Genomic DNA, 13,261 nt, shown 5'->3' with positions numbered 1-13,261 from the left:
GGGGGGGGGCAGGGGACAGAATTTCAGAAATCTGGAGTTTGGACTGCTTTTACTCCTGAGAATGGTTGTATTTTTGAAAGAACTTATTAAAAACTGACCAAAACCTCTCGTAAAAGGAAATCCACAATTGTTTTGCTCATCCCTCATCCCTGTCCAGCAGCCCAGTAAATTTAGTAAGGTTATATAAATGCTGTTTTGCTGGTTGTATCTGAATCATCTTGATGATTCTGTATTTGCCATTTTAAATCGATCAAATTCAAACCCTGTGCATATAGACAAAATTGGGATCAAGTGTTGATTTATGGTTTATATGTGCTCACCATTCAGAAGAAAGAGATTGTTTAACCTCAGTTTTAAAATCCGTTTCATTTCCACTTTTCCCAGTTAGGTGCCATAAGACCATAAGGCGTAGAAGCAGAAGTAGGCCATTCGGCCCTTCGAGTCTGCTCCGCCATTCAGTGAGATCATGGCTGATCTGGTAATCCTCAACTCCATTTTCCTGCCTTCTTCCCATAATCCTTGATTCCTTTACTGATTAAAAATCTGTCTATCTCAACCTTGAACATACTTAACAACCCAGCCACTACAGCCCCCTGCGGTAAAGAATTCCACAGATTCACTACCCTCCGAGAGAAGAAATTCCTCCTCATCTCTGTCTTAAATGGGTAACCGCTTACTCCAAAATTATGCCCTCTGGTCCTAAACTCTCCCACAAGGGGAAACAACCTCTCAGCACCAACCCTGTCAAGCCACATAAGAATCTTATATGTTTCAAGGTCACCTCTCATTCTTCTAAACTCCAATAAGTACAGGCCCAACCTATTGAACCTCGCCTCATAAGAAAATCCCTCCATACTTGGGATCAACCCAGTGAACCTTCTCTGGACTGCCTCCAATGCCAGTTTATCTTTCCTTAAATAAGGGGACCAAAATTGTTCTCAGTATTCTAGATGTGGTCTAACTGGTTCCTTGTATAGTTTTAGCAAGACTTCCCTATTTTTATATTCCACTCCCTTTGAAATAAAGACAAACATTCCATTTGCCTTCCCTTTTGCCTGTTGAACTTGTATGTTTGCTTTATGGGCAAGGACTCCCAAATCCCTCTGTGCTGCAGCCTTCTGCAGTCTTTCTCCATTTAAATAACATTCTATTCTTCCTGCAATAATCTCACATTTTCCCACATTATATTCCATCTGCCAAGTTTTTGCCCACTCGAGCTATATCCCTCTGTAGACTCCTTGTGCCATCCTCACCACTTGCCTTTCCACCTATTTTTGTGTAATCCGCAAACTTGGCGATACATTCACTTGCCTCATCTAAGTCATTATAATATATATTGTAAATAACTGAGGCCCCAGTACTGATCCCTGTGGCACTCCACTAGTTACAGGTTGCCATCCTGGAAATGCCCCCCTTATCCCAACTGTCTTCTATTAGTTAGCCAATCCTCTATCCGTGCTAATACACTACCCACAACACTATGGGTTCTTATCTTATTAAGTAGCCTTATGTGCGTTACCTTATCGAACGCCTTTTGAAAATCCAAATATATTACATCTACTCGTTCTCCTTTATCTATTCCGTTTGTTACCTCCCCAAAGAATTGTAATAAATTTGCTAGGCCCTTCATGAAGCCATGCTGACCCTGCTTGATTAGATTATGTATTTCTAAATGCTCTACAATTGCAACTTGTATAATACACTCCAACATTTTTCACAGATGTTAGGCTAACTGGCCTACAGTTACCTGGTTTTTGTCTCCTTCCCTTTTTTGAATAAGGGTGTTACATTTGCTGTTCTCCAATCCTCTGGGACCTTTCCAGAATCTAAGGGTTCTTGGAAGATTAGTACCAGTGCATCCACTATCTCTGTAGCTACTTCCTTTAATATCCTAGGTCCAGGGGACCAGGAGATATATCGGCCTTAAGCCCCATTACTTTCCCTGGTACTTTTTCTCTAGTGATAATTATTGTATTTATTTCCTCCTCCCCACCCACCCCCCTGCTTTTGCCCCTTGATTATTTAGTATTTCTGGAATGCTATTCGTGCAAAGTATTTATTCAACTCCTCTGCCATTTCCTGGTCCCTCAAAGTTTATTCTCTCCCTCTTAATTATTTTTTTGGTCACCTTTTGTTGGTTTTTTTTAAAACTTTCCCAATACTCTGGCTTACCATTAATCTTTGCAACATTGTATGTTTTTCCTTTCAATTTGATACTATCCTTAACTTCCTTGGTTAACCATGGTTGGTTTATCCCTTTCCCTGAATCCTTCTTCCTCACTGGGATGTATCTTTGTTTAGAGTCATGAACTATTTTCTTAAACATCTGCCATTGTTCATCAACTGTCTTTTCTGCTAAGCACAGTTGTTTCTGACCCAAGGTTCTCACTCTCAGATGGAATGCTAAATTCTACCATATAAATTCACTGTTTCCTCTGGAATCCTTTACTCTGAGATCATTTATTAAGCCTGTCTCATTACACATTACCAGATCCCTGGTTGATTCACAGCATATTGTTCTGAGAAAGTGTCCTGAATACCCTCTATGAATTCTTGCTCGTGTCTCCCTCTGCCAATTTGATTTTCCCAAACTACATGAAGATCACCCATAATTATGTACTGCCTTGTTTACATGCCCTCATTATCTCCTGGTTTATTCACAGTCCTACAGTATAGCTACTGTCAGGGTGCCTATAGACTATTTCCACCAATGTCTTCTTGTTATTTCTTACCTCCACCCATATGGATTCTACATCTTCTGATCCAAGATCCTTTCTTGCTATTGTACTTATTCCAACTCATACTAACAAAGCTACCCCACCACCCTTTCTTGTCTGTCCTTTCGAAAGTCACATACCCCTGAAAATTTAGTTCCCAGCTTTGATCTCCTTGTAATCACGTCTCCATAATAAGATCATACTCATTAACCTTTATTTATGCTGTTAATTGATTTATTTTGTTCCGAGTACTACGTGCATTGAAGTAAAGGACCATTAATTTTGTCTTTTTACCCTTTCACGGGATGTTGGTGTCACTGGGTAGGCCAGCATTTATTGCCCATTCCTAATTTCCCTTGAGAAGCTGCTATCACAGATGTACAGCTCCGCTGCTTGTTTCGCAAAAACAGCATCTATATATTTGGCTCGTCAGTCAAATGCATTAAACAGTGGGAAGTTCCTGTACTTGCACTGTAGATGGGAAGTAAACTTGCCTCAGAAAGTTGTCAAATAAAATCAATCAATATCAGTACCCTTTTAGTCACATGATTAAGTGTTACTCACTTCAAATCAACCCCTCTGGGACTGAAATTGTACTATGAAGAGTGTGGAGTCTCATTCCTTCAGGTTTTGAATGCTGATGGGGATTAAATTTTTTAAAAACGTTTTCTTCATCTTTTTGCTCTCTCTTAATCTAATCGTTCCTTTCGCTATCTGTATCTGTTCTACCATTGAATTCATCATTCTGACTCACACTTCTTCGATTCAAGACTTAGCGCTGTTCATTTCACAGTACTTCGGTCTGGCTGGTTGCTTGCCCAGTTCACTCAGAGCACCTTGTGGAGGTTACCACATCATTTTCATCTTTCACTAACAGCAACTGCCATGTAAAATATCACGGAGATATAAACAGGCAGCAGCAAATTGAAGTAACAGTGGGCCTGGGTAACCAGTCAAGTTACTGCCTGTATAAATCTTGTGCCAAAGTGGCAATTGATCAAATTACATCAGTCTTACAGTATTTTAACTGGAAATATTTATCTATAATTAGTTGTAGCGAATATGAAACAACCTATTGTTTGTATTTTGACGTTCAAGAACATGATTTTGACAACATTTGGACTACTTGCTAGGAATTTGTTACTCTGATTAAGGTCTCCAATGTCCATTTACAGTCTCAATTTATCCATTTAATTTGAGCATTCATAAGAAAAAGTCACAAAATAGAATCAGTTAATTCTTAATAGTGGAACTTTAACTTATTTCTGGCTGACTGGGAGTGGAGGGGGCAGGGACTTTAGGAGGAATGCCAACTTCTCAGTCTAGAATATAATGATATATTTGGTTACATAACTTTATTGTGGGTGGGAATGAAAGCTAGAATTTTTATTTTTGGAAAGGTTAAGTTTGAAGCCTGATAACCAAGTAGACTTAATTCACTACGTGGGAGGATTAAGCAGAGAGAATTTTAATGGGATATATGATGCACAGAAACATGAAATTTCCTTCTGGGCCTACTCAGTTTTAAAAATATTTTTGAGACAAAAGATCTATTTGTCGAACATTGAAAGAAATCGAAACAGAATTAATGTTTTGATCGGCTTTGTTTTCTAGGGCGAGTGGAGCTAGATTGAAAAAACATGGACCATCTTTCATTGTGTGTGAGCAGATGACAGAAAATATATGTGAACGTGGAGAGGACGTTTCCTCTTGTGGGAGAAGCTAGAGCCAGGGGTCACTGTTTAAAAATAAGGGGTCGCCCATTTAAAGTGGAGATGAGGTAACATTTTTTTCTCTCAGAGGGTCATGAGTCTATGGAACTCTCTTCCTGAAAAGGTGGTGGAAGCAGTCTTGGAATATTTGGAGGTAGATAGATTCTTGATAAGCTAGGGGATGATAGGTTATCGGGGGCAGGCGGGATGTCGATTTGAGGTTACTATCACATCAGCAATGATCTTATTAAATGGGGGAGCAATCTCAAGGGGCCGAATGGCCTACTTCAGCTCCTTGTTTGTATGTTTTCATATGTCAATATAGGTTGGCAAATTTCCAGGATATGTTTCAACACTATTCAACTTTTCTTTTGTAAGGAAACTAGAACCTCTCCTGCTTCCAATGCATGAGCTCTGGAAATGTATCTTGAGAGATAAATATGACTATTATAGAAAGCAGCTGTCAGGTTTCAGATTTAAAGGATTCAGAATTTAGGTTTACAGCAAGATCATTATGTTTAAAAATAGCATAGTAGTTCACAACATCAATTATTAACATTTGGCATGATTGAATGGTGAGACCTAACTCACTACATCCTGGTCACAGTCTTATTATTGTGAGGAGCTGATTGGCAGACACCAGAATGTGATAGACAAGTCATTATGGGTAAGTCACTTTTACATCTCTAAGGAGTGAGTAAGTGGCCTGCTCATCTTACCATGAAACATAATTTGGTTCCTAAACTGCTCCCCATGACTAAGAAAATCTGTGAGATATGGTGAAGACATAAACAAAGCTGAAGATTTGACTTGAATAGATATTACCATTATTTTTATCCTAAGAAGCCATTAAGTTATTCTTCTCAGAACTATCAAAGCCTGAACTGATCAGCAAGATAATGGAAACTGGAAGTTTAAACTTCCAATAGGCAATTACCCTGCACTGGGAACCATCTGAAACACTAATTTAAATCAGAGACTTCAGATGGTTTGACTCTCTTGGCAGAATAGTTACCCAGGAAACAAGAGAAGAAATAAAACCGCTTCTAATTTCTGGGTTACAATACTAGTGACCCGCCCCTGCTGCGATCCCCCACTAGACCCCCGACCACTCTCCCTCTCCACTGCCTCCCCCCCACTACCCCTCACCACCACTGAACTGACCACGCCCTAACACCGACTACCCCCACAGCTGACACCCCCACCAACGGTCCACCCAAACCCCCGCAACCCATCCTATCCCTACCTGACCCATCCTACCCTACCTCACCACCACCCACCCCCACCCCAGGCCCATCAACCACTTACCTTGCCCTGGCTTCTGAAATGGCTGGGACCTTTACACTTACTGGTTATGCCAGATGCTGCCATAAAAAAGGCATGGGGTCTCTTCCCCTGACACTGCTATACTGGAAAAAAGAATCCCAGGAGCCAGTATGCAGCACATTTCTTGGCAGGCCTGAGTCAGAAGATTGGGCAAGAAACTTTCAGCTCCCGACTGAGGTAAGTGAAAAGGAATGAAGTGGCAGCCCGAATGTGATTGCCACTCTTTGGAATTCTGGCCCAACTCGAAGGCCTGAATGGCCTACTCCAGCTCCTAAGTCCTTAACATTATTTATTAATAGTAAGCGACACAGATATCGTACAGCTAATGAAAATAACATGTGAAAACGGCTTAAATGAATGGACTGAGCATCATTATAATTGAGGAAAAATTAAACAACTTAAGATTATAAGTTACATTGAAAACTTTTTAAGAACATATTTTGGAGTGTGCAAAATAAATAAAAGTATTAAACATAAACTAAAACAATTACATTATTAAGATGAAGTAAAGAGAAAGCCGATAAAAAGAGAACGTGAAGGAAAATGCTAATAGGGCTGTAACATCTGAGCTCCCCAGCATCTTGGTGGGGGGTACCCCAAAGATGCGCTGGGGAACCCCTTTCAGAAGCAGAAGTCCCCAGGTAAGGTTTGCATGGCAATTGCCTAGAAATGCAAACTTCCCCTGGGCAAACGACCTTCACTGGAGACCATCTGAAAACGCAACTTAAATCACAAATTTCAGATGGTTCCGACTAGGTTACACCTATAGCTATGCAGAAAAAGTTTGAATAATTAAAACTACTTTTAAATTCTGGGTAACTATTGTACAGACCCGAACCGACCCTCCAAGGGGACTCTCCCAACCACCCGACTACACCCCCTCAAAGGGGTCTCTCCCACTCCGACCCCACCAACCAAGGATCCTCCACAACCCTCCAGGGGTCTGCCCCAACCCAACCCAACCACCCCCACCTCCCCACCTCAAGGGATTTCCCGACCCAAACGGGGCTCCTCCCCCACCTCCCCGACACCCTACCCATCCCTCAGCCCGATCCACCCCAACCCCACACCCCTGGCCCGGCCACCCCCTTCCCCTCCCCCCTCCAACACCCCCCCAACACAGGCCTGACACCCTGCAACTTCTGACCGCTCGACCTCCCCCCACCCTACCCCCAAATCCTATCTACATACCTTTGACACCTTCTCCCCGACTCGTCAAGGACCTTTAAATTTAAATGGACCTTTAAATTTACCTGGTTTATGGCAGCTTGTGCCGTAAAAAACGGGCCCTGGCTTCCTTCATTTTGGCTCTGCTGGACCTCGACGCTGGGCCCCAGGTGCTGCACTGCTTGGATTCTACCCGGCCTGAGTCAGAAGGTCGGGCGAGAGAGCATTGAAAATAAACCTTCTTACCACGCAACCTTTTGTCTCTGAAGTGAGACTGTTATTAACTGAGAGAAGGCTGAAAAACGCTATAAGTCATTGTGCATCAAATGAGATTCTCTCACGTTGATTTCATAGCCGCCTTTTTCCAATAATCGGCATTATTGATCTTCAGCTGAACACCAGGAGGCACTTGCATGGTGCAAATTGGATTCATACAATCATACAGCACAGAAAGAGGCTTTGTGAAGGGCATGTTAACTCGCCATCGGAATAGCTTTTCTCTGGGAGTGTGTCTTGCTGGGTAGTTTGGCTGTGACTAGGAGCTCATTATAGGAAACACGAGGACGAATCTGCATCTTGATGCTGTAGCGTAGCATGTTCGGGCTGTGTGAGTGCACTGGTGGAGCACAACTACAAATATGCTGGTTCACGTTTTGTGATGTACGTATTTGACCCCAAAATTTAAGCAAAGGCCATGGAATAGTGATATTTTTTGTCATATTGAGTTTTGGGGGGGGAGGTGCGGTTCTTGGTTCTCTGATAATCTTTGACATGGAAGCAGTACAGTAAGGAAAATTTGTAAATTCTTTAAAATGTCTGTGGAATCTGTAATACATTTTAATGTTTGAAAAGGACTTTTTAAGCATTTACAACAATTGTAATTTTATTGGATGGTAAATACTGGTCCATGTGCCCTGACGATCTTTGATCTGGAAGCAATACCAACAGGATCAAAGTTAAGAAAGAAGCCATGAACTGGCAGACACAAAGGAGAGTTACAGGCAGAGGAGCTGGATGGTGAAGGTATGGATGCAGACCCAAAGAGAAAGCAGAAAGAGGAGCACAACATTCTTAGGGAGAAGAAGAAAATCACTCATGAAGCAGTCAGTTTTTCTGTTCAGAGTTCTTGGAGGTACCATGCAAGGTGGTTAAAAAGGACTAAAACCTGAAAAGCTGTGCAAGTAGCTTGGAGATTCTAAAGAGTGAGGTGTTTTCCCAGGAGTGGCCAAACTGAAGAGGGATGTTATTGTTTGAAAAGGAACTTTGAAAAACTATGCCATCAGACTCTCATGACCCGAGGGGGAGAGGGTTCGTAGAAGTGTGCCTTGCTGATGATAATCAAACCTGTGAAAATCAAAGGTGAAAGCTGTTGTTGGATAGGATCCCCGATCTACCCAGTGTGAATAAAGAGCAGTGTATTGTGGAACTGTGCGCTTACGCAGTGCCACATTTGTGAGGATATTGATGCAAATGCTTGTGATTGTGTATGATGTGTCTTTGTTACATTGACTATTTCAAATAAGCTAAATTTAATTTTCAGTATTGTTTGCCTTTTAATTCATGTTAATTTGCGTTAATTCGGATTTGTATTGAAGTACAAGTTATAAGAAGTGAGATCCTATTGGATAATTTCTTTTTTGGGGGTCATTTGGTAAGTTTTATTATTTTGGTTTATGCTTCCACCACAGGGATTGTAAAAATGCCAAGAAAAATCGTGCCGTTTCTTGTTTCAGGAATCTGGAGGAGAAATTGTGACCTTGTTTTCTGTTTTACAGGCATGAAATGGACAAAGTTTCACAGCATATGCCCTACCCCTGAGAGCACCTGAAATATGTCCCCTGGCCTATTGGCTCGTGTGATAGTCAAGACAGTCCACTGGACCATAAGGTTCCTTGCTAAAGAGGTGCCCATGCTTATTCCAGGACTCTGTCAAATTTGTCCACACTGCATAGGTGTGTGCCCCATAGCTTTTCAGGTCCTTGCAGCAACCCAGCGAATGATCCCTAAAAGCGTAGACCAGCATCACAGCCAGCCTAAATTTATGTGCTTCAAACCGACCAGCTGCCTCTGGATGTTTGCTTGAATAGCCATGGCTTGTCAGAAGGTTGCTGAAGAGGCCTGAGACCCGATTTTGGCCAACCATATGCCCCTAGCTTCTGGCATGCATTCTGAATGTGCCGACCATTTCAGGCCTGAACAAATTTCTAGCTACTTATGTTGTCATTATCAATTTTCAGGTATTGGCAGGATAGGGAGTTGCTTTAACCCCAAACAGAGCAACTCCTTGAAGGCCCTATTGCCGCCAAAAGTCATAACCTAGTGAGCTTAAAGGCTTATAGAAGTCATTTGAGCATAGATGGAGTCCTGGGAGATAGCAAGGCCTATCATGATCTATTTAGCCTCCTGGGTGAGGAGCTGGAGGCTGGAACATGACCTGAATGTGTGCAGTCAAGTAACTCTGGTAAATTTTTAAGAACAGTTCATAAAAATCATTGAAACTTATGTCTTGGAAGGAGGTCTTTCAGCTTATCGTGTTCATGCCAACTGAAAAAGAGCTGTCCAGCCCAATTCAACTTTGCGTCCCTTGGTCTGCAGTTTTGTAGGTTATGGCAGTTAGAATGTATATTTTACATGCGATGAGGGTTTCTGCCTTTACCACCCCTTCAAGCACTGAGTTCCAGATCCCCACCACCCTCTGGATGAAAAACATTCTCAATGTCTATCAAATCCTCCTGTCAATTATTTTAAATCTATGCCCCCTGGTTACTGATTTCTCTATTGAGGGAAATTTGCCTGCATATTTGGTCTATCTCCCTCAGCCTGGTTGGTCTTTAGTACAAGGCCAGCAGTGTGACTACTCTTTAGGTTCTACAGTTCAACCTATATGACCTCGTTTGATAATATCACACCTTACAGCTATACATTTTAAAATCAATATTACGATCTCCCTTTCCTTTTTTTATCCCCCTCTCAATCTCATCTGATGACCTGTAATCAGGAATCCTGAGCTGCCATTTCTGACCTTTCAGCCATTTTTAAGTAATAGTTGATATCACACTTGCAAAATTCTATTTGTGCGCTCAGCTCAGCCTTATTCACTAGGCTTCCTGGAGCATATGCCACTAATCACTTAACAACCCCTTTGTTTATTTTTCAGCCTTTGTTTCCTCTGCTTTCCGTACTCACCAATTTTTTGCCTTACATTTTTAGCCTTGTTTCTCTCTGTACTGAATATACATTCAGGCTCCTACCACTCCTACCAAGCTAGTTGAAATCCCTCCCAACAGCATTAGAAAACCTCCCTGAAATGATACTGGTCCCAGACCTGTTGAGATCTAACTATCCAACTTTCATTTTACTGGAACCAGTTCCAATCCTGCAAGATTCTAAAATCCTCCTTCCTGTACTCCCTAAAATCTGCCTACAGACCTCATCCCTCTTTTTACTGATGTCATTGGTGCTAATATGGATCACAACTCTGGCTGTTCACCACCACCCCCATCAGAATGTTCTGCAGCTGCTCAGTGACATCCTTGACTCTGGCAGGACAATACACCAACCTGGATTCATGCCTGCAACTACAGAAATATCCAACTGTTCCCCTATTTAATCCCCATCATTACTGCTTTTCTAACTTCCCTCTTCATTGCACCTGCCACCATGCTGTAGAACTGAGTCATCCATGTTATGGACTTGGCTCTGGTTGTAGCCCTCAGAGGAACCTCACCACTGGTTAGAGAGCAAGTTGCACTCAAGGAATTCCTGCACTACCTGCCTGGTCCTCCCTGTCACTCTGATAGTCACCCACTTCTTCTCTGCTGCACACTTGTAAGCTGCAGGATGACCACCTCCTGAAACATACAATCCACCTAGCTCCGAAAACTGAGCTTGAGCTCATCCAGCTGATGAGAACTCCTGCACATGTGGTTGCCTAGGCTACGAGGAGTTTCCTGAAGATTCCACATGGCACAGGATATGCATCTGATGGAACTGATGTGTCCTATGCTTTTATTTATCAGACTGCCATCACCTGAAATAAACTTAAGACTTGTCCCAGATCTGGACAGAAAAAAACACATGCCAGCTACTCACCTGTCGATGGAGCGTATTTGGATTTCCAAAAGGCATTTAATATGGTGCCACATAAAAGATTACTGCACAAGATAATAGTTAATGGTGTTGGGGTAATTAGCATGATAGCGGATTCGCTAGCTAACAAGAAACAGAAGGTCAAAATAAATGGGTCATTTTCAGGTTGTCAAACTGTGGTGTTACTAGTGGTGTGCCACAGGGATCAGTGCTGTGTCCTCAACTATTTACAATCTATATTAATGACTTGGATGAAGGGGCCGACTATTGTAGCCAAATTTGCTGACAATACAAGGATAAGTAGGAAAGCTAGTTGTGAGGAGGGGACAAAGAATTTGCAAAAGGATAGAGATAGGCTAAGTGAGTTGGCAAAAATTTGATGGATGGAGTATAGTGTGAGCTGGTCCGCTTTGGCAGGAAGAATAGAAAAGTTGAATATTATTTAAATGGAGAGAGAGTGCAGAATTTTTTTTTACACATTCATGGGATGTGGGCATTGCTGGCTAGGCCAGAAATTTATTGCCCATCCCTAATTGCCCTTGAGAAGCTAAAGCAATCTGGGTGAGCTTGTATATGAATCACAATAAGTTAGCATGTAGGTGCAACAAGTAATTAGGAAGGTAAATTTAATGTTGACTTGCATTGCAAGGGGGATGGAGTATAAAATTAAGAAAGTCTTGCTACAGCTGTATAGGGTATTGGTGAGACCGCACATGGAATACACTATACAGTTTTGGTCTCCTTACATAATGAAGGATATACTTGTGTATTGCCAAATAAAGACATGTCTAAGCTTTTCGTCTTGTACTCATCAAGACACTTCACAAGAATACCAATACAAGGGGAAAACAACAATTTAAGCTGAATGTGAAGAGACTGCTGATTGGTTGGGAAGTGACGTTGTCATGGAGAATGCACCAGTGATGTTGACTGATAGTTAACTGGCGAGCATTGTTTGAAATTTAGACAAGGCAGCTTGACCTTGATTGGTCAAGGCATTGCCCTGAGGAATGAGTCAGCGAATAGCTGTCACTTATTTTGTTTAGCTGAAACAGGCGCAACGTGTGCACATGTTTTTTTTGTCTGTAAAGAACAGGGCCCTGTGTATTAATATATGTAGCTTCCATTACATGAAAATGCACCACAGTGCGAGCCTGACTGACAATCTTAAATTGGTTGTCAGCATAATTTTTAGTGCACTGAGAATTATTTAGCAAATGTTGTCCAATTGTGGAATCATATCTAATGTTGGACTTTGTGTTTTACATAATAGCAGTGTGAAGCAGCTAGCTTCACCTGATCAGACCATTTTGCACTGTCTATCACACAAACTCATGAACGGGCCTAAGGCCGGCACTTTTGATCCTGAAAAGTGTCCAGTCCACCTCAGGTTACCCTGGAAGGGCAAGGTATCTCAAAGATTTGAGCAACCGGTGAAGCTAGCTGTTTTACGCTGTTCTATGCAGCAGCAACACGAGCGGTATTCCCCACTAACAGGATACTGCCGTCAAGCCAAAAAGACATTCTGCCTATCACACAAATGTGTAATGTGGTGTACGAATTTCACTGCCAATGTGATTCTAGGTATGTAGGCCGTACGTCGCAAAGACTGGTATATCGTATCAAACAGTATGTCCCAGTTGCTGTTCGCAATGGGCAGGGTACAGACCATACCCAACCAGCCCGTGCCTGCAAAACTCAACACACAGTGTCCAGCATTGGATCCATGATTGGATGACATTTGCTAAATAATCCTCAATGTGCTAAGAATTACACTGACAACTAATTTAAGATTGTCAGTCAGGCTCACAATGTGGCGCATTTGCATGTATTTGAAGTTACATATATTAATACACAGGGCCCTGTTCTTTACAGACAGAAAGAACATGTATACACATTGCACCTGTTTCAGCTAAACAAAATAAGTGACAGCCATTTGCTGACTCATTCCTCAGGGCAATTCCTTGACCAACCCGGGTCAAGCTGCCTGGTTTAAATTTGAAACAAGGCGTGGCAGTTAACTGTCAGTCACCAGCACTGCTACATTCCCCATGGCAACGCCACTTGCCAACCAATCAGCACTCTCTTCTCATACAGTATAAATTGTTGCTCTCCCCTTATATTTGTATACTTGCAAAGTGTCCTGATGAGTGCAAGACAAAATGCTTACACATGTCTCCTTTTTTTTAAGCAATACTCAAGTTTTGTATTACCAAATGGTTATTTGGATATACTTGCACTGGAAGCAGT

This window comes from Carcharodon carcharias, chromosome 16 (assembly GCF_017639515.1).
Source record: "Carcharodon carcharias isolate sCarCar2 chromosome 16, sCarCar2.pri, whole genome shotgun sequence".
Taxonomy (NCBI): domain Eukaryota; kingdom Metazoa; phylum Chordata; class Chondrichthyes; order Lamniformes; family Lamnidae; genus Carcharodon; species Carcharodon carcharias.
This window is presented reverse-complemented; position numbering follows the sequence as displayed.